The 19362-nt window shown below is 40.0% G+C and overlaps 12 non-coding genes and 1 pseudogene across 12 annotated transcripts; 5 read left to right on the forward strand and 8 right to left on the reverse strand.

The window, feature by feature from the left end:
- Positions 1 to 5033: 5033 nt before the first annotated feature.
- Positions 5034 to 5105, reverse strand: trnaw-cca (transfer RNA tryptophan (anticodon CCA)). The gene has a single exon. It is a non-coding gene; the product is annotated as a tRNA-Trp (tRNA).
- A 506-nt stretch (positions 5106 to 5611) lies between these two features.
- Positions 5612 to 5684, reverse strand: trnav-uac (transfer RNA valine (anticodon UAC)). Its single transcript has one exon. It is a non-coding gene; the product is annotated as a tRNA-Val (tRNA).
- A 1714-nt stretch (positions 5685 to 7398) lies between these two features.
- Positions 7399 to 7470, reverse strand: trnaw-cca (transfer RNA tryptophan (anticodon CCA)). Its single transcript has one exon. It is a non-coding gene; the product is annotated as a tRNA-Trp (tRNA).
- A 508-nt stretch (positions 7471 to 7978) lies between these two features.
- On the reverse strand, positions 7979 to 8051 carry trnav-uac (transfer RNA valine (anticodon UAC)). Its single transcript has one exon. It is a non-coding gene; the product is annotated as a tRNA-Val (tRNA).
- Positions 8052 to 9841: 1790 nt separating this feature from the next.
- On the reverse strand, positions 9842 to 9952 carry trnal-caa (transfer RNA leucine (anticodon CAA)). Its single transcript has 2 exons — positions 9915 to 9952; positions 9842 to 9887 (listed from the first exon to the last, which is right to left on the reverse strand). It is a non-coding gene; the product is annotated as a tRNA-Leu (tRNA).
- A 753-nt stretch (positions 9953 to 10705) lies between these two features.
- trnai-aau (transfer RNA isoleucine (anticodon AAU)) lies at positions 10706 to 10779 on the forward strand. The gene has a single exon. It is a non-coding gene; the product is annotated as a tRNA-Ile (tRNA).
- Positions 10780 to 10949: 170 nt separating this feature from the next.
- trnas-uga (transfer RNA serine (anticodon UGA)) lies at positions 10950 to 11031 on the reverse strand. The gene has a single exon. It is a non-coding gene; the product is annotated as a tRNA-Ser (tRNA).
- A 2152-nt stretch (positions 11032 to 13183) lies between these two features.
- On the forward strand, positions 13184 to 13362 carry LOC131703495 (small nucleolar RNA U3; annotated as a pseudogene).
- Positions 13363 to 14040: 678 nt separating this feature from the next.
- trnal-cag (transfer RNA leucine (anticodon CAG)) lies at positions 14041 to 14122 on the forward strand. The gene has a single exon. It is a non-coding gene; the product is annotated as a tRNA-Leu (tRNA).
- Positions 14123 to 14418: 296 nt separating this feature from the next.
- On the forward strand, positions 14419 to 14492 carry trnai-aau (transfer RNA isoleucine (anticodon AAU)). The gene has a single exon. It is a non-coding gene; the product is annotated as a tRNA-Ile (tRNA).
- Positions 14493 to 14661: 169 nt separating this feature from the next.
- trnas-uga (transfer RNA serine (anticodon UGA)) lies at positions 14662 to 14743 on the reverse strand. Its single transcript has one exon. It is a non-coding gene; the product is annotated as a tRNA-Ser (tRNA).
- Positions 14744 to 15802: 1059 nt separating this feature from the next.
- On the forward strand, positions 15803 to 16008 carry LOC131703593 (small nucleolar RNA U3). The gene has a single exon (XR_009310032.1). It is a non-coding gene; the product is annotated as a small nucleolar RNA U3 (small nucleolar RNA).
- A 717-nt stretch (positions 16009 to 16725) lies between these two features.
- trnal-caa (transfer RNA leucine (anticodon CAA)) lies at positions 16726 to 16836 on the reverse strand. Its single transcript has 2 exons — positions 16799 to 16836; positions 16726 to 16771 (listed from the first exon to the last, which is right to left on the reverse strand). It is a non-coding gene; the product is annotated as a tRNA-Leu (tRNA).
- Between the last annotated feature and the right edge of the window lie 2526 nt (positions 16837 to 19362).

Consider the following 19362-nt stretch of genomic DNA (forward strand, 5'->3'; position numbering starts at 1 on the left):
TGTCCATAAACTGCAGGAACTGGACGACTACTGGTATAGACTGGGCCTCCAGCCCAGCATTTTCCAGCATCCAGTCCCGCACTTTGATGGCGTCTTCTGCCATTTTTTTTTTTTTTATTTTATTTTTTTTTAAATCCAAAACTGTGCTTCCTGCTCTGGCCTGAGTCCTGGAGGCGCTGTCGATCCCACGCAGGACACCACGTGTCACAAAGATGGCCAGAGTGGGTGGCGTCAGACCAGACAGGAATACACAGACAGAGACGGTGGTGATGATGAGCTGAGTGCAATGGCTGCACTCAGCGTTTATTAACAAATAAAAAGGTTTTAAACGGTACACAAAACAGGACACGGCACTTGCGCCAAAATAAACAGACATACAAAACGACTAAACACTAAACAGACAATGCAGGACAGACGAACAAACACGGTGAGCAGATTTAACTATTACTTTTACTATTATTATTTTACTTCACCTCCGTCTCCAATCCCGTTCTCCACTCACCGAACACCTAACCACGAGTGACTAAACGTGCATCTATTTATACTGTTGTGCTGGGATTCAATTACTAATTAATAATTCACTTGAATCCCAGCACGTGAATTAATTCTGTGCAACCCCGTGCTCACATATTATATTTTAAATGCACGTGCGTGATGTGCAATCCCGTGCCTAAATATAATTATACACTTTTTAAATACACGTGAAACACAGACCCGTTTATATCCCGTGTACCAATGACTATACACCAACATTTACACACGCACGCAACATACAACACATAAATGCACACAGGGGCGGGGCGCATTGCCACATATACCCACTTTTTTATAATTCTTAATTGAACAAGTTTGTGACCACTTTGAGATAATTACATGTCGGATTAAGGTGTCTGGCCAGACTAACTGCAATCAATTAAGTTGCAGATGGGGAGTTTCTTACCGCATTATATGTGGTTGGTGTCACATATCCCCCCCCAAACAAGAGGCACAACTGGGTTTAAAACCAAAGTAGGGTTTTAAGTTAACTACATTTAAGGTGTCACACTTGTGATCACCAAACTGCACTCGATAATTAACCGGTCCAAGTCGCTTCATTACTGTAAATGGACCAGTCCATTTGGGCGCAAGCTTAGCTGAAAACTTAGAAGCAGCTTCAGATAAAGGGTGTGACCTAACCCAGACCAAATCACCCTCCTCAAATGTTACATATTTATGTTTGGAGTTGTAATACTTGGCCTGCCTAGTCTGAGCCTTATCTACATTACTAACCACCTGATGAACTAACTGCTGTTGCCTTTCAAGTAAGTTTTGTCTTAACGACTCTTGCTGGGGAGCTACATTACAAAGCCGATCCAATGGCCCTTTTAATCTTCGCCCCAATGCCCGTTAAGTGGGACTAAATCCTGTGGATTCCTGGCGAGCAGAATTGATGGTGAATCGGAATCAGCAAATCCACTTATCCCATTCTTCATTGTTATTCCCCACATAAGAGGCGATCATTGTCTTCACCGTGCAGTTTATAAGTTCTGTGAGGTTGATTTGCAGGTGGTATGCTGTAGTGAGCTTGTTCACAACTCCCCAGGTCTTACAGATACCTTTCAGGAGTTGACTGGTGAACTGGCTCCCTCTGTCAGACACCAAATAGCGTAGTGTGCCCCATCGAGTAAAGATGTCCCTAATCAGGATGTTAATAATCCGGGGAGTCTTGCCATCTCATAATGGAAAAAAACTCAACCCATTTTGAGTAATAATCAACAACTACCACAAGTATGGTGTTACCGCTCTTACTGCGGGGAAATGGGCCCATCAGGTCGATTCTAAGCATTTCTCTCTGTTCGGGAACAGTGGTGGATTGTAAAATTCCTGCAGGTTTTGTGTTCGATGCCTTATACTGCTGACAGGTCTGGCATTCCTTAGTATGTCTCCAAGTTTCCTTGCGAATCTCTGGCCACCAGGCCACCTCCAGCATTCTGAGAAGTGTCTTTAGCCTGCCCAGATGTCCCCCTAGTGGATTGTTGTGGAAGTACTGTAAGAAAGTTGATGTTAACTCAGAGGGGACCACAAGCTGAAACTTGAATGCATCGCCTTTGATTGGTACCCGCCTATATACAACTCCCTGGTGTTCCACATAGGTGATGCGGTCAGGTTTGGTGGTGGTGTTGGAAGATGTTAATGAAGCGAGGATCTCCTGGATGTTCTTATCCCTTGACTGAGAGGCCGCAATTTCGTCAAACAAAACAGGCAAATCCAAGCTGAAGCTCTGTGAATTGCTGGAGTAGACTGCAATATTGGATGGACCAGATACTGGAACCTTCGATAAAGCATCAGGAACGGTATTGAGACTTCCTTTTCGATACAGCACAGTGAAGTCAAATTGTTGAAGTCTGAGTGTCCATCTAGTGAGCCGGGAGGATGTCTTTGGACAATTGAAGGCCCAGGCTAGAGCTGCATGGTCGGTTACAACTTCAAATTGACCAGACTGCACCCAGCTACCTCCAGACCCTCATCTCTCCCTACACCCCCACTCGACCTCTCCGCTCCTCCTGCACTAGAGGACTGGCTCTACCTCCTCTACGCTCCCCTGCCTCCAGAGCCCGCTCCTTCTCCACCCTCACTCCGCAGTGGTGGAATGACCTACCTAGAGATGTCAGGACCACCCAGTCCCTGACCACATTCCGGCGCCTCCTTAAGACTCACCTCTTCAGACAGCACCTGTAGAACTCCTCTGTTTTTCCTCTGGGACACTATCATCCTCCCTTAAATGCGCTTTATTTGCTCTTATCTGCCCCCTATTTTACTGCATTTAATCCTGTACTTCAGAATACTGTAATCTGCCAAGTGTTTAATCTGTAGTATTTTGTATTTAATCATATCTTGATGTAACTATCACTGTCACTGTTATCTGCTGTATTATTGAATTGTATTTTGTCACACTTGTACTTGCTTGAACCAAAGTCATTGTATTTATCTTGCTCTTATTGTATTACTTGTACAGTAACACTTGAAATGTATTTGTTTACGATTGTAAGTCGCCCTGGATAAGGGATCTCCTTAGAAATAAATAATAATAATAATAATTGTATTCCTTCCAAGAAATAACGCCATTTCTCCACAGCCCAAAAGATTGCCAAACACTCCTTCTCTGAAGTGGAATAGTTCTTTTCAGCACTACTGAGGATTCGGGATGAGAAGGCAATAACATGCTCTCCATCATCAAAGTTCTGAGCCATCACTGTGTCACAGGGTGACTTAATGTTTATAACTTATTTTTTTGTTTGTGTGCACTTTTATTCTAGGTATCTTAAAGCACCTTATAAGATTTCTGTATTAGTTGTATATTAAAGGAAATGAAAGTTTAGGAACCATTTGATTGCAAAATACAACCACGTTTATAATATATAAATGTTTTTGGAAGATTTTTACGATATGATTGAATGTTTGTTAATCGTTTTTGCAGCTGCCAGAGGTACACACAGTAAGACTGCACGAGTTATTTGAGAGTTGTTTTGAGCACATTTTATAAAATGTTCTATTGGTTTGGTATTTAAGTTTGATTTTGCTTTATTTGGAGTGAATTGTATGTATTATATATATATTTTTTTTTATGACAGTATGTACACGTTTTTATTATATTAAATTTGGTCTTACCTTGTGTCTTGGTGTGGGACGGCGCTAGGCTGGGAAGGAGCTGAGAGCGAGTGATGTCACTTCCAGTGGGAGGTTTTAAGCAATTTCCGCAATGATGCTGGGAAATGTAGTTTGTACAAATACTGTTAATGGGTCTTGCCAATTGATTCGCTCTGGATAGTTAAGGGAGGAGTTTGATGGATATAAAAGCGCGGAGATAGAGGCAACGGAGAGAACTGCGAGAGACAGGGAGTGTGCCACAGAAGAGAGCCAGAGAACCAGAGAGACGGCAGAAGAGCGCTGCAAGAGCCACAGGAGTTCCTGAGAGAGCAGAGACATGGAGAACAGAGGCTGGGATCCAAGAGGAATTTTCAGGACTAAATGTATTAGTAGAACAAGCAGGCTGTACTGGAGAGTGGATTCAGGACTAAAAGAGTGCAGTTTAAAAGGGAAGTAGCCAGACCACTTTTAATGATTAGTACATTGCCTAATAGGGTTTATGACCCGCTTGCTGTTTAGGGACCCTAGTGCACCTTTATATTTTCTCTGCTAGAGTGATACCTGTGTTTTTAAAAGGAGATAAACCCAATATTTGGTATTTGCCTGTAACTTGTAATTTATGGTTCTTGCACCTGTTCTATTGATATAAATATCTATGATAGAGAGTGGCATTTTGGGGTGTTGCATTTTAAATTACCTGTGGCTATAGGTTGTGCTCTTTAAATATATGGATTGGTATAGTTAACTATAAAGAAATATATTTTAATCTCTGTTGGGGTGTTTTGTATACTGCATAATTGTGAGTCACTCAGTGCTGTTGCTTTTTTTGTCTCCAGGGGGGGTGCCTGCCACATCCAGGGAGGAGCTTGGCACCAGTGTGGGGGGGTCACTAGCTGCACCTTTTCCTGGAGCGGTTGATGAGGATCCAGTGGTGTCTATTGTGACTTTGGCCTGAAAATTATTTCTTTTGTATACTTTTGCACCCTAGCAAAGTAGTGGGTGCTTTTATTATTTTCTTTTGATACTTTGTGCACTAGTAAATTGGTGTGTGCCTTGTGTTTTTTTATTTTTATTTTTGATAACCCTGGTACTACCGAAATGGTATTATCATATTTTAATGATTTTATAAGGATAATACACATTGTTTATTGTGAAATGGTACAACTGTCTGCCTTTCTTGTCATGGTCGATCTGTTCTGAGTTCCAACTGGTCATAATTACGAACCTGTGTTGTGTTTTAGTGTTGCTAGGGTCCTAGTGCCCCATATATTTAGTTACTAGGTGGCGTAGTTGGCTACTGTTTGAATTTAAACCCCAAAAGAGTGTCCCGTGACAAATGCACGGAAACATTCAAATCCAAACACGTCAAAAAACGAAATAGTGCGGAATAGAAATAAAGAAGGCTTTGACATCGACGTGATTTGAACACGCAACCTTCTGATCTGGAGTCAGACGCGCTACCGTTGCGCCACGAAGTCCGGGCATACTACAGGCCTGTTATGCAATTTTAGAGTGCACAGCAAGCATGCCAAACACTGTAATGCCGATGCTGATACTTGGAAAACACTCGGTATCACCAGGGTTATAGGAAACAGCCAACTCGATACTTGTTCGTAGCCAGCAGGGCTATGAATTTGTCGCAAGTGTGTTTGATTCTCAGCTTTAAAAGTAAAGAAAACATTAAACAACTAGTTTAAATCAGTAAAACTAGTATTTAAGTAGGATTCTCTCAGCGCGTCTCCTTTGAATGCGCACTGGAACAAATGGGCTTTGATCGTCTAATTACGTGGCAGAATGCAATAATGTATTGGGTTAATTTACCAACAAAAGAAACATAAACAAACGTGTATGTATTTATTTGTGAATAAACTATCCTGCTTCTACGATGGGACCAGGGATCTTACATCGGCAATCGAATGACAGGCCAACCCCAGAGAGACTTTGTCTTGACCAGGGATTGATATCATTTAAAAACAAACTGCAGTGGTTCCACTGAGGATCGAACCCAGGGCCTTCTGCGTGTAAAGCAGACATGATAACCACTACAGTATGGAACCTTGTCAGAACTGTGGTGGTGCTCCTACATTATTGTCTACATGCAGCATCTCAAATAATTGCAATAATTTATCAGACCCTTCGGCGATGTCTTTTTAAGAATTAACCCTGCCAATCCTAACTCAGGCCAACATTCAATCAATTAATCATATATATTTTCTATAGCGCCCCATATGCGCTTCAAAAAATCTATTTGAAAACGAAAATATCTAATTGTAAGCCTGGTCGAACAAAAGAAGTCTTCTGTGTAATTTTAAACAAAGAGCGCTTTCCACGATTTAAGATGCTTTCGAGAGACAGAATATTGGAATTGGCTGCCGAAACTGGGGAATAAAACTGCCTGTGATCAAAGTGGGCAGAAAAGTTGCATACTTTGCATAACGTATTTGGGAGAAAAGAAAACGGATCATCTCTGATTTACGACGTTTCCAATGTTTGGCCCGGCCACTGCCGTGTGGCTGGTTAAAACGATGAGTTCATTTTTTTTTTCTGCTGCATGGTAATTCAGTTATGCTGCAACAGCAGCAGAGTGGCGCAGCGGAAGCGTACTGGGCCCATAACCCAGAGGTCGATGGATCGAAACCATCCTCTGCTAGCGTGTTTTTCTTCTGTTTGCAAAGCAGTTTTTCTAAAATATTAACTGAAGGCAAGACTTCGTATTATATTCAAAATCAGGGAAATGTGCACATTACTGGACACATTTAAATTGACAACTGACCTCGAAAACGTTAGGTTTTCTATCAAATTCGTTTCTTTACAAATGACATTGCTTTCTTTTCTTTTTAAATTGTTCCCAGAAAGACCAAAAGATAAAGCCCTTGGGAATACGTCAATATTGCCAGCTCCTGCATATGTCAGCTCTTGAACTCTCTTAAAAATTGAGCTCTAAAATGTTTGCTTTGCAAGTTAATTAACAACCGTAACACTCAATAGCGTTTAATCCATGCGTTAATTAAATTCGGTTATTGATTTGTTCACATATTACAATGCTGTTTTCAGGATTCCCGCATATTCTGAACATGCACAATGTAATATGGCAATGGAATGACAGGGAAACCACTGCTTTTTTCCCTCTGGTCGTATTTTGTCACGCTGACTAATATCCATATGAAAGTGCCACAGTCACCTAAAGGATAAGGCACTAGCCTCATAAACCAGGGATTGTGGTTTCGTCAATGTTTTATTAAAAACAAACTGTGTGTATTTGTTCTTGGTCTGTGATATGTTTATAGAACTTGGTACTTTACACAAAGTAGTTTTGGCCAAGTAGTTAAGGTGATGGACTTAAAAGATGTTGGAGTTTCCCCGCTCATGTTCACATCCTGCCGACTATGTGCCCTTTTTTATGTTTTCTTTGTTAATTTGTAAAGGTCTGTTAAGCTTTAAGACATCAATCATTACTTGCTGTACTTTAAGTTTCTTCAAAACTAGTATTTGTAGAGCTGTTTTCAATATAACATGCAAGGAAGTGTTAATATGACTTTATTACCCAACTATGTCATTGAAGACTGGCCAACATTAATTTGGGAGTCACTTTAATTTATTGTGCAGTATCAAATGAAACATAAAAAAGAATCACAATACAATAAATCTCTGTTTGATCGCTATACAATCGATATGTCGGGTAGGCTAAATTGTTTAAATAAATGCACGGAAACATTCAAATCCAAACACGTTAAAAAACAAAATAGTGCGGAATAGAAACAAAGAAGGCTTTGACCTCGACGTGATTTGAACACGCAACCTTCTGATCTGGAGTCAGACGCGCTACCGTTGCGCCACAAAGTCCCGGCATACTACATGCTTGTTATGCAATGCTAGAGTGCACAGCAAGCATGCCAAACGCATGGTAATGCCGATGCTGATACTTGGAAAACACTCAGTATCACCAGGGTTATAGGAAACAGCCGACTCGATACGTGTTCGTAGCCAGCAGGGCTATGAAGTTGTCGCAAGTGTGTTTGATTCTCAGCTTTAAAAGTAAAGAAAACATTAAACAACTAGTTTAAATCAGTAAAACTAGTATTTAACTAGGATTCTCTCAGCGCGTCTCCTTTGAATGCGCTCTGGCACAAATGGGCTTTGATCGTCTAATTACGTGGCAGAATGCAATAATGTATTGGGTTAATTTACCAACAAAAGAAACGTAAACAAACGTGTATGTATTTATTTGTGAATAAACTATCCTGCTTCTACGATGGGACCAGGGATCTTACATCGGCAATCTAATGACAGGCCAACCCCAGAGAGACTTTGTCTTGACCAGGGATTGATATCATTTAAAAACAAACTGCAGTGGTTCCACTGGGGATGGAACCCAGGGCCTTCTGCGTGTAAAGCAGACGTGATAACCACTACGCTATGGAACCTTGTCGGAACTGTGGTGGTGCTCCTACATTATTGTCTACATGCAGCATCTCAAATAATTGCAATCATTTACCAGACCCTTCGGCATTGTCTTTTTAAGAATTAACCCTGCCAATCCGAACGCAGGCCAACATTCAATCAATTAATCATATATATATTTTCTATAGCGCCCCATATGCGCTTCAAAAAATCTATTTGAAAACAAGAAAATATCTAATTGTAAGCCTGGTCGAACAAAATAAGTCTTCTGTGTAATTTTAAACAAAGAGCGCTTTCCACGATTTAAGATGCTTTCGAGAGACAGAATATTGGAATTGGCCGCCGAAACTGGGGAATAAAACTGCCTGTGATCAAAGTGGGCAGAAAAGTTGCATACTTTGCATAACGTATTTGGGAGAAAAGAAAACGGATCATCTCTGATTTACGACGTTTCCAATGTTTGGCCCGGCCACTGCCGTGTGGCTGGTTAAAACGATGAGTTCAGTTTTTTTTTTTCTGCTGCTTGGTAATTCAGTTATGCTGCAACAGCAGCAGAGTGGCGCAGCGGAAGCATGCTGGGCCTATAACCCAGAGGTCGATGGATCGAAACCATCCTCTGCTAGCTTGTTTTTCTTCTGTTTGCAAAGCAGTTTTTCTAAAATATTAACTGAAGGCAAGACTTCGTATTATATTCGAAATCAGGGAAATGTGCACATTACTGGACACATTTAAATTGACAACTGACCTCGAAAACGTTAGGTTTTCTATCAAATTCGTTTCTTTACAAATGACATTGCTTTCTTTTCTTTTTAAATTGTTCCCAGAAAGACCAAAAGATAAAGCCCTTGGGAATATGTCAATATTGCCAGCTCCTGCATATGTCAGCTCTTGAACTCTCTTAAAAATTGAGCTCTAAAACGTTTGCTTTGCAAGTTAATTAACAACCGTAACACTCAATAGCGTTTAATCCATGTGTTAATTAAATTCGGTTATTGATTTGTTCACATATTACAATGCTGTTTTCAGGATTCCCGCATATTCTGAACATGCACAATGTAATATGGCAATGGAATGACAGGGAAACCACTGCTTTTTTCCCTCTGGTCGTATTTTGTCACGCTGACTAATATCCATATGAAAGTGCCACAGTCACCTAAAGGATAAGGCACTAGCCTCATAAACCAGGGATTGTGGTTTCGTCAATGTTTTATTAAAAACAAACTGTGTGTATTTGTAATATAAAAATATAGCAATGTCTTTTGCACTACGCAGGACTAGATTGAGTTTAAAATAGACATTACATCTGAAAATAACTTGTGCTTACCCCCACTTACAAGGAAGCTGTCAACCTTTGTATTCGTCCTCATAACGTGTTAGAAAATGTAAACAGCAGTTGGAGAATACCGAAGTCGATCATCCTAGCATGTTAAACGAGGGCATTTCTCATGTAAGCTACTTCTACTAATAGATCGTTTATACTGTTCTCAATGGTCTGCATCCCAGCCTGAGACCACGATCCAGTGGCAGTGGGAGATGTTTTTCAAAGTAATATGTTATTTGAAATATTAAAACAATCTTTAGTTAAATAACACATGTTTCTACACAAAATATTTTTCAGTGACTTCGACAAGTAGCCAGTTTACAACAAAAATGCAATCTGTGTTAGGAACGCTATTTTAGTCCAATTTAAAATGGAAATTAAAATGGTATTGAGTGCTGACAAGAGTTTGGTATCAGCTGTTGATTTCCTTGAAACAATCTTTTATAGTAAAATGAACACATTTATTCATTTAAAAAATAAGTAAAAGTGAACTGTCAGAAGTGGGATTTGAACCCACGCCTCCATTCGGAGACCAGAACACACAATTCTTTGGAAAGACAACGTCCTTGAGTCTGGCGCCTTAGACCACTCGGCCATTCTGACAAGCTGCATTTGCTTTAGTAGAAAACCGCATTATTTCATTTCAGCACAGACTAGGGTTGTCTATTGTATCAAGGCCCTATGGGGTTTATTACGCATATACTAACTTGCTCCATGAATGATGTAATGACAAGTGTAAAAAAAGAAACAGATTGAAGCCAACCCACGAAAGTAAGATTCTTTATTTCAATATCGGTATAGCTTTAAAGGATGCACGCATTTTACAATAGCAATTGCTATATGACAATGACCAATAAGTAATTGTGTTGCAATACTTTATACAATGTGAACAGAATCAGACATTGCTCCGTTGCCTCAAAGAAACATCTACAATTTGTATTTAAAAAGGACGCCCATCGTTGTGCTCGAACCCACGACCCTGAGATTAAGAGTCTCATGCTCTACCGACTGAGCTAACCGGGCTGACGGTAGAAAGTTTCATTCTTTAAGGCGGGGTGAGAGAGGAAGTACCGACAGGTGCGTGGGACCTGAGATTCGGTTATCTGCTGCTGTAGATGAGTGTTCTGGAGACGCGCTGTTTCTGTGTCTGCGGTGTAACAGCCGTGTGAGTATATTCCAAAAGTAAAGTGTTGGATAATTCGAGAGCTAGTCTGTTGAATAAAGTTCTGAGACGTGTGGTTAAATCCCGGTCTCATCAATTTTGTTTTGTTAGATTAAGTGTTCCAGCAGCAGGTAAATGTCCCCACACCGCAGGGCTTATTTTCCTCGGTTTCTAGTATCAAGTTTTGAGTGTGTGGCCGGTTAGCTCAGTTGGTTAGAGCGTGGTGCTAATAACGCCAAGGTCGCGGGTTCGATCCCCGTACGGGCCATGGCTTTTCTTCTTTAAAGAAACCACAGGATTTGTAATGGTGCCAAAATGAACAATCTTTAACAAAATGAACCGAAGCGATATGAAGTACAACCAGTAGTATTTCAGACTTCCTGAGCTTTAAACATGTATTAACAATGAACACATACAATCAATTAAAAACAAAGCTTACGTAGTAGGCAGGATTCGAACCTGCGCGGGTAAACCCCAATGGATTTCAAGTCCATCGCCTTAACCACTCGGCCACGACTACATGCTCGCACTGTTAGTTGTGAAAATATCCAAAAGAAGTAAACGGCTCCCGCAGTAATGCTGTAGATGGCAGTATAGGCTAACTAATGAACCCAAGTCAAATGCCTTTGTTGAAACTTTGTCAGATTTGTACAAGGCAAGCACACGTGGGAAAAGAAAATACAATATACTTTCTGTTAACGTTCATAATAATGAATACATCTTTATTTCAAAATACGTAGCTATTTAACTGATCTTTTCAAAACACCCCCATCCACAAAAACAAAGTAGTTATTTATTTCAACTGAAAAACTGACTTGCTTCATGGCTGCTGCCAGAGCACTCGAGAACGTTCTGGCTAGCGTGAGTGGACTAAGCAGATAACAAGATCTACAAAATATCACATGCCATTAAAACTTACCATAATTATGTTAATTTTATTATTTATTTAGCAGACGCCTTTATCCGTGGAGACTTACAGAGACTAGGGTGTGTGAACTATGCATCAGCTGTAGAATCACTTACATTTACATCTCACCCGAAAAACGGAGCACAAGGAGGTTAAGTGACTTGCTCAGGGTCACACAATGAGTCAGTGGCTGAGGTGGGATTTGTGCCGGGGGACCTCCTGGTTACAAGCCCTTTATCTTTAACCACTGGACCACACAGCCTCCTATAACAAAATCAAACCCCAGATGGGACTCGAAACCACAATCCATGGCTTAGAAAGCCAGTGCCTTATCCATTAGGCCACAAGGGCTGACACGAAAAGCTCATTTGGTAGTAATAAAGAAAGTGGGAACAATAGTATCGTGGTTTAATACATCATATCCAAGCCATCGTTGGTGTTCAAACACAGCAGAGTGTTACATTGGGAAAGGGCCGTACTTGTCAGTACGTATTTGACATTCATGTGGGGAGATTTAAGATTGTGAAGAAGTTTAAATATGCTGCGTATTTGCGCATTGGGAACCTTACATAATTAGGTTTTTGATTAATGCCACTTTCTTACAGACAGTAATCAAGGTGACGATACAAGACCAGAGACAATTAAGCAGTTATTTTCCTGTCCTTTCATTACCATATTCTAGTGTGCTTGTTCAGAATATGCGTGAATCGTGAAAACGTCTTGCCAATATGTGAACAAAGCCAGCATTCACTTTATTGATCACCATGTGGATTAACCGCTATTGGAACACGGATGATTGTGTTAAAGATGTTAATAGACTTTTAATGTACACGTTTTAGAGCTAAACGTTTGTTGAGACAGTTCAAGCGCTGTATTAGTGTTTAACTATTTCCTGGATGTTTGCCTTTTGGTCTTACTCTGGAAAAAGTAATAATAATAATAAAAAGTAGGCAAAACCATTTTTTGAGAAACCGCATTTGGGAGAAAAACTAACAGTTTGGAAACACATTTGCAAAGGCATTGGATTCTATTGTGGTGTTTCCGAACTGTTGAACGTTTCTCATTACATGCAGGTTTACTGGCTTGACAAAAAGGCGATTGACGAAAAGAATGCTGTCTCGATAGCAATATCGCGTCAAGCTGAAATAGCTCAGTTGGGAGAGCGTTAGACTGTAACGGTCCCTGCTTCGATACCGGGTTTTTGTAAACAGCACGACTAGGGTTATTTGTTCTTAATTAATTTTTTGAATTAAAAAAACAGCACACTTTTTCTTTAGTGTAATTGGAGGAAATAAAAATGTATTATAGTGCCATTTTCTAATGCGATAAAGAAATGCAAAAAGCATCATCTCTGCGTGGGCTTGAAACACCAAAATTTCGATTAACAGCCGAACGTGCTAATCGATTATGGTGTTTTATTAGATAACACCCTGGGAGCTCAACAGAACAGTGTGTAAGCATATTGCTAAAATGGAAACCAAATATACACGATTCAAATGGGAATCGTATTCAGATTTTAAGCACAAATTTGATAGACTTCACAGTGCAAAGGAGGAAGGCAGACAATGCAAATGAGGCAACTGGCTCCTACTTTTTAAATCATATGAGAAACTTGAACCCAATTAAGCTTTTAACCGCCTGCAGTTTGGAATGAGTTTGAAATGTTGTTGTAACACCTCACTGGGCTAAGCAATTGCATTATATGAAAGTTCCTGTTAATTTCTCAGCGGCACAGCTGCCGGTGCCACTCAGAGTTGGAGGGAGATGGTCGGCCACTTGCCCATAAAACAATACTTTCAGGGATCCACGAGGAAGAGTGAGAGTGTTCACTTTTGAGCGTGAAGGAGGCAATGAGTGTTGTTTTTTGGCCAACTGCTCCCTGTTATTGATGACCCCTCCAGTGTTCCTTAGGGGGCTGGAGGAAGCGGACACGTTCTGAGTGGGTATCTTGCCTAAAGGTACGCAAGACGAACTACAGTTGCAAAGCACTGCTGCTTTTTCGACGATTGATTAAAACTATCAATCTGACTGAAAACACGGATAACATTAATTGTGATCGGTTTGATACCAATAGGCTTACATGGCAGGTATTGTGTATAGACAATGTCATATACACAGAAATGAACACGGACAGTGTTTATTAAGGGCTGACTCATTGAAACGTTCGAGAGATCTCGGTGTACTGGACAAATATACTGGATTTTTTCCATGTCGTAATTGTGCCGCCTGTGATAATGCGTTTGAAACTAGAGATAATGTGAGATAATATCTGTTACTGGCGGATAGTTTACAAATGTACTCAATTATGTTACAACTTTTGTGTCTACGAAACATATCTGTAACATTTATGTAATGCCTGTGTGGTTTTTTCATGAAGTTAATTTGCTAACAGACTGTTCTGATTTGTTTCTAACCGTGAAGCGATCGCTCTGTTTGCCGTATATTTTCTGTCTGTAAGAGGAGTGTCCTTGTGATCCCATATAGAATGCAACGAAACAGGTCGCCCTCCTTAATATAAACAGATAAAGAATAAGTTCACGCACACACAAGGTGATTTACTGTAGCGTCAGGCATTGGAGGTTCAGCAGTGTACTGCAGTGTTGTGCAAAGTCGTCGCTGTAAGTCAGGATGGCCGAGCGGTCTAAGGCGCTGCGTTCAGGTCGCAGTCTCTCTGGAGGCGTGGGTTCGAATCCCACTTCTGACAAATCTGTTTGTTTATTTATTTCTTAAAACGTCCACCGAATGCTTGGTAATTTGATTTGTTTTTCTTGTTAGTATTCAAATCACAAGGTCGTTAAATGAAAGAAAGTCACCGCAAGCCTGCACCTCACCACATCCTTCACACTGTTAAACTGCCTCATTATGACGAGGCCTCTAATTATGCCTTTCCAATACTTTGAATGTGTTATTGTTCAGTTTAACATGAGAACATCTTGGTAGAACACATAATGTCCGCAGGACTTATTTTCCTCGGGTTCTAGTATCAAGTTTTGAGTGTGTGGCCGGTTAGCTCAGTTGGTTAGCGCGTGGTGCTAATAACGCCAAGGTCCCGGGTTCGATCCCCGTACAGGCCACGGCTTTTCTTCTTTAAAGAAACCACAGCATTTGTAATGGTGCCAAAATGAACAATCTTTAACAAAATGAACCGAAGCGATATGAAGTACAACCAGTAATATTTCAGACTTCCTGAGCTTTAAACATGTATTAACAATGAACACATACAATCAATTAAAACAAAGCTTACGTAGTCGTCAGGAAACGAACCTGCGCGGGGAAACCCCAATGGATTTCAAGTCCATCGCCTTAACCTCTCGGCCACGACTACATGCTCGCCCGGATAGTTGTGAAAATATCCAAAAGAAGTAAACGGCTCCCGCAGTAATGCTGTAGATGGCAGTATAGGCTAACTAATGAACCCAAGTCAAATGCCTTTGTTGAAACTCTGTCAGATTTGTACAAGTCAAGCACACGTGGGAAATAATAATACAATATCCTTTCTGCCAACGTTCATAATAATGAATACATCCTTATTTCAAAATACGTAGCTATTTAACTGATCTTTTCAAAACACCCATACACAAAAGCCTTATTTCTACTGAAAAACTAACTTTCTTCATGGCTGCTGCTACAGCACTCGGGCACGTTGTGCCTAGCGTTAGCGGACATAGGAGATAAGAAGACCTACAAAATATCACGCGCTGCAGTTTTTCAGTCCGGGGATTATTACAAATTAGCAGACTGTGCATTAAAATACACATGCATGGTGGGCGTCTCTGTTACAAAGAATTGTCACACTTTATATTTATCTCCATAATGCGCCGGGACAAAATACGCAGATACTTTAAAATTATTTGGAGAATGCGGGCATTGATCACGCTACTTCTCGCATGCTAAGCGAGCGCTCTACCATTTGAGCTAATTCCCCTTTAATGGTGCAAGGGATTCTCATAGGCTTCATCGCAGCTTGATACGAGCAAATCAGATTGTCAGTTGTTTTTTATTTTTATTTTGGTAATGTAGTCTGTGATTGCAAATTTAAAAAAATAATTTAATTAACTAAATAGCAAATATCTCGACTAGAGGTATGTTTTCAATTTCTTTAAAAAGTAGTGTCAGCTCGTTTATTCAGTCGCTTAGAAATCCACAATCTGTGTCCCGATGCAGCAGCGCTGTGTGCTGTGGCTCGAGCTTGTTTGACGAGGCAGACAATGCAAAAATGCCAATACTTGCTTTTGTATCACGCGACAAACTTAAGGTATGTTTTAACGGCTTGGCTGTCTCGGGTTAGTTTGTATTCTTAATGTAACACCTCGTTGTTGCCCAGTCATTGTTTCATATGAAGTAGAGCTTGCCAGTTGGGGGCGACGGTCTGCTAATAAAAGTTAAGACTATATTTGCAAGGTTCATTTCTAGAATGAAACACGTTTTGAAGGGGTTGGTCTCGGTATCCACCAGGAGGAGTGGCAGTGTTTTCTTCTGAGCACCGAGCTAACAATGAGTGTTGTTATCGGGAACCTACTCGCTGCAAGGAATGACCACTTCAATCTTCAGTCGGGGGTTGCTGAAGGAAGGGGACACATTTTGAGTGTGTATCTCATTCCGGTAGAAACGTAGAAAAAAGAAACCATCAAGCCCACAATTGTTCAGTTGTTTAAATCAATAACCACTTTTAAATTGATCATTGCTAATGTCAAAACAATTTAAGAACACTTTAAATAGGGCTTGACTAATATAAAAATATAGCAATGTCTTTTGCACTACGCAGGACTCGATTGAGTTTAAAATAGACATTACATCTGAAAATAACTTGTGCTTACCCCCACTTACAAGGAAGCTGTCAACCTTTGTATTCGTCCTCATAACGTGTTTAGAAAATGTAAACAGCAGTTGGAGAATACCGAAGTCAATCATCCTAGCATGTTAAACGAGGGCATTTCTCATGTAAGCTACTTCCACTAATAGATCGTTTATACTGTTCTCAATGGTCCGCATCCCAGCCTGAGACCACGATCCAGTGGCAGTCGGAGTTGTTTTTCAAAGTAATATGTTATTTGAAATATTAAAACAATCTTTAGTTAAATAACACATGTTTCTACACAAAATATTTTTCAGTGACTTCGACAAGTAGCCAGTTTACAACAAAAATGCAATCTGTGTTAGGAACGCTATTTTAGTCCGATTTAAAATGGAAATTAAAATGGTATTGAGTGCTGACAAGAGTTTGGTATCAGCTGTTCATTTCCTTGAAACAATCTTTTATAGTAAAATGAACAAATTTATTCATTTAAAAAATAAGTAAAAGTGAACTGTCAGAAGTGGGATTTGAACCCACGCCTCCATTCGGAGACCAGAACACACAATTCTTTGGAAAGACAGCGTCCTTGAGTCTGGCGCCTTAGACCACTCGGCCATTCTGACAAGCTGCGTGTGCTTTAGTAGAAAACCGCATTATTTCATTTCAGCACAGACTAGGGTTGTCTATTGTATCAAGGCCCGATTGGGTTTATTACGCACATACTAACTTGCTCCATGAATGATGTAATGACAAGTGTAAAAAAAGAAACAGATTGAAGCCAACCCACGAAAGTAAGATTCTTTATTTCAATATCGGTATAGCTTTAAAGGATGCACGCATTTTACAATAGCAATTGCTATATGACAATGACCAATAAGTATTTGTGTTGCAATACTTTATACCATGTGAACAGAATCAGACATTGCTCCGTTGCCTCGAAGAAACATCTACAATTTGTATTTAAAAAGGACGCCCAACTTGGGGCTCGAACCCACGACCCTGAGATTAAGAGTCTCATGCTCTACCGACTGAACTAGCCGGAATGACGGGAGAAAGATTCTTTCTTTGAGGCGGGGTGAGAGAGGACGTACCGACAGGTGCGTGGGACCTGAGATTTGGTGTGCTGCTGCTGTAGATGAGTGTTCTGGAGACGCGCTGTTTCTGTGTCTGCGGTGTTACAGCCGTGTGAGTCTATTCCAAAAGTAAAGTGTTGGATAATTCGAGAGCTAGTCTGTTGAATAAAGCTCTGAGAGTGTGGTTAAATCCCGGTCTCATCAATTTTGTTTTGTTAGATTAAAAGTGTTCCAGCAGCAGGTAAATGTCCCCACACCTTTTGGTTCTGTTTACTTATGCTACACCGCTGCTAAACCTGAACGTTGCTGCTAATTATCTTAACTAAACTTGTATTGTTGTTGAATTGCTCTAATATAGTTAAACCTGTAATGTTGCAGCTAACGTTCCCTAATACTGTTAAAACTTGTGTGTATTAACAATCTGGCTTTTGTTGTTGAACCCTTGCTGGGAAGAGCTGTTTCCAATCACCTAGCACTCTTAAAGAAAAGTGTAATCGCTGCTATATGTTGGTCTAATACCCCATGCTTTTAAAATGTGTCTATTGGCTGGCTTTATTCAATTTCCCCTCCTTGTTTTTAGTACAACTTGAATACATTTTATTGTTAGTTATTTGAACTGATTTATGTGAATCATGGATCATTGTAATAAAGCTTTGTGAATTGTTATTCTGTTGTCATTCCTATTCTAAAACTTTTAATTAATTTTAGTAGTGTCGGTATTAGGACTCTCACTGGGTGTCACTGGGTGTGGCTGCTACAATCCCATATAGAATGCGACAAAACAGGTCGCACTCCTTCATATAAACAGAAAAAGAATAAGTACACGCACACACGAGTTGATTTACTGCAGCGTCAGACATCGGAGGTTCAGCAGTGTACTGTGTAACCCCCATGCTTCCTGTTTCCAAATATGGGTATCAGTGAGTCTGTTTCTTTAACACGACCCCCCCCTTCTGTGCCCGCAATAAACACGTGCACAGTCAGTTGCCTTCATGTTAATTTCCAATGTGCAAACGAGTGCTAGAGCTACCGTCCTAGGAATACATCTGAAATTTCTATATGCTGTATCTTCACTGTCCTGCATTGCTATTATATTTTATTAATAGTTCGTGGAGACCGGAGATTACGAAGAGTGGAGGACTTGATCCATTGCATCTACCGAGACGGCTTGTAATATTGCAGCGGGACTGTACAGTTCAGCAGAAGGACTTGTTTTTTTTTATATTTAAGTCCTCCGGAGGAACTTTAGTCGTTGTGCACAACTGATAGAAACATTTTGTTTTATTCTATATTTTTATTTCCAATGTTTTTTTTTTTACTGTGAACAATATTGTAACAATTTTAATTGCTACATATATATTACTTTTATAAACATTTTCTTTTCATAAAGTATATTTGTTGTTGCTGAGTGATTCTTTATAATAAAGTAACCTGGTATAAATATATTAAGGCAACTGTATAACGTAAAGTACATTTTCTTAAGAAGGGTATACGCAGCATTAGAGAGAGATCTCCAGAATTCACATATATTTTCCCTGAACTTAATTCTCAATGTGACTCATTGTAATAGTGGGTTACATAAGTAGAAAAATTTGGCACCCAACGTGGGGCTGCGCCCCTTCTAGTAATCATTCATGTTCAAATTACTCAGCAACAATTAAAATTTGTTTTGAAATATATATGCAATAAGTTTAAAAAAAAAAAGTATATATATATATATAATTTTTTTTTTTACTTTAATTTCTCTAAGTAATGGAATTGTGCAAGCAGTATGAGTTTTGCCCTGATAGGTCCATACTTTTAGGTCATGTAGATCAAAGAGTCACCTATGCTGACATTAAGAATGCATTCAGTCCAGTTGGTGTTGTTACTAAAGTTCAGCGTTTAGTTGGACAAGTATCTGAAAGTGTACTTTGTGAGTTTGAGGAAGGTTTGTCTGTGTTTCTGTTAGATGATGAGCATGTTAGTCATGACTTCAGCAGTCGCTGGACAGTACAGCCTGTTTTATCAGATCAAGTTAGATTTAGCAACACTAGCACCATTTTGTTAGATGTGACTGATACTTTTCAGGAGCAG

This window comes from Acipenser ruthenus, chromosome 32, assembly GCF_902713425.1.
Source record: "Acipenser ruthenus chromosome 32, fAciRut3.2 maternal haplotype, whole genome shotgun sequence".
Classification (NCBI taxonomy): domain Eukaryota; kingdom Metazoa; phylum Chordata; class Actinopteri; order Acipenseriformes; family Acipenseridae; genus Acipenser; species Acipenser ruthenus.